This window comes from Octodon degus, unplaced genomic scaffold (assembly GCF_000260255.1).
Source record: "Octodon degus isolate 3935 unplaced genomic scaffold, OctDeg1.0 scaffold00162, whole genome shotgun sequence".
Taxonomy (NCBI): Eukaryota; Metazoa; Chordata; class Mammalia; order Rodentia; family Octodontidae; genus Octodon; species Octodon degus.
The window spans coordinates 1,072,056-1,073,973 of NW_004524738.1; positions in this window are offsets into that span (position 1 = coordinate 1,072,056).

Below are 1,918 nucleotides of genomic sequence, written 5' to 3' on the forward strand. Positions count from 1 at the left end.
GAGGGGGAGTTCACCCCACAGATCCCCAGGACTGGGATGTATGTTGTATTAGATGAAAAGAGTCACTAGGTGGCTCTGTCCTTTCTAAATAGAACTGTGGTCCGCAAAAGATAAACTTAAGGGACAAACTATCCCTGCTAGGTAGAACGTCTTACTCAGAATAGTAAACCATGATTTGCCATAGTGGCCTCTCATTCAGAATAATCTGGAGCAACGGGTTAAGAATTAGGGGCTGGTGGGGACTGGCAGTGCACGCCTATAATCCTAGTAGGTAGGAGGCCTAAGTAAGATCACCAAGAGTTCCAGAACAGCCTGGCCACGTACAGTGAGATCCTGTCTCAAAAAAATTAGACCCGGAAAAACTGCAAAGCATGCATGGGGAGCAGTCTGCTGGCAGTGAAGGAAGGCACTCTATATTCTTAGGGACATCTTGTCACTGCAGGGAGCAGACTTCAAAGTTTTCATAATCCAAGACCCTTTAGGTCCCCAACTTTTCTTTTGTGCTTTCTCTTTTTATTTTAGGCTTTTTCATTTAAAGACAAATATAAAATTTGGGCACTGTAACATGAAACATTGCTTCCCAACTTCCAAGGCCGTACTCTCTTGTAACACCCCAGGGGAAACATCACAACCAAGCCAAATAACTTGCTTTCAGACCATTTGCGAAGGGGAGGAGTGGGTGCTTCATGTTTATCTATAAGAAGAGCATAGTTAAAACCTTCAAACCAAAATACTATTAAGACCAACACCGTTCCAGTCCACAGCATCTTCCTGGAGGCAGAAAGAAAGATTGTGCGTTAGAGCTGACAGTGGTTATCTGCTTCCAAAAGATGACCACATGGTTCATTTGAAGTGAAATTTACATTTTTAGGTTTTCATTTTTAAGAGGTAAGCTGCCGAAGTACAGAACTAAGTAAGGCTTTTTCCTCCCTTCTCCCCTCTTTTTTCAAGTTTGTGCAATGACTTTTCTGTATAAGAAATGATGGGTTGAATGAATCAGAGCAGCAGCATACAGCGAAGAACCAGACAAGAAAACGTGATTACTCTGATCAAATAAAACAGGAAAACTAGCCCAGTTTTTAAACACACCACTAGGTCCCTAAATATCGCTCTCCCTGAGGAAATGTTACCTCTTAGACGAGGACCTCAGACCCGTCACTAAGAGTATATTTAGGAATATTTCTAAGTGTAAAAGAGACCATTTTTCTTATTGCTATTGTCCTGAGCCAATAAATAATGATTGCGAGGCAGTATTCTATTTTTTTTTCCAGGCAGGGGGCCCCATCTGAAAACTTACAAAATTGAGAGAAACCCTGCACGAAAATTTGGAGATTTTTTTCTAAAGGAAACGTTTTGTACAAGCTTAAATTGCTTTAAACTCAAACTTTTAAGCTTTCAGCTTTAAAATGCTAATTCCAAAATCACTTACCTAAATTGTCTGAGTACTTACACCTTTGAAAAGATAACAAAAATCACACTCAAAGCCGAAAAACCCCGGGGTAACATAACGGGACAAGTGCTTTCAGTAAAAGAACCGAGCAAAATTCGGACGGAAAAAACGAAACGCCGATTTCAGCTGCTCTGATCACGAAAACCCCGATTGAAAAGGGCCGCACGAGGGTCACCGGGACTGCGTTCCCCAGAAGGGTTGTCAACCTATTAACTTGGGGCTGTACTCGCAAGTGAAATAAACCAGACTCACGTACACGTACGTGTAAACAGCGTATTGACTGACTCCCTAGTGTGAGAAGCTGAAAGAGTAAGCAAGATCCAAAATATACAACAGGTGTTGTGAAAGAGAAAGAAACTTTAAAATTAGGAAAGGTAGGGGCCGGGGAGATGGCTCAGTGGAATAAGTGCTTCCCTGGCAAGCACAAGGGCCTGAGTTCAATCCCTGGTTCCACCAAAATAATAATAA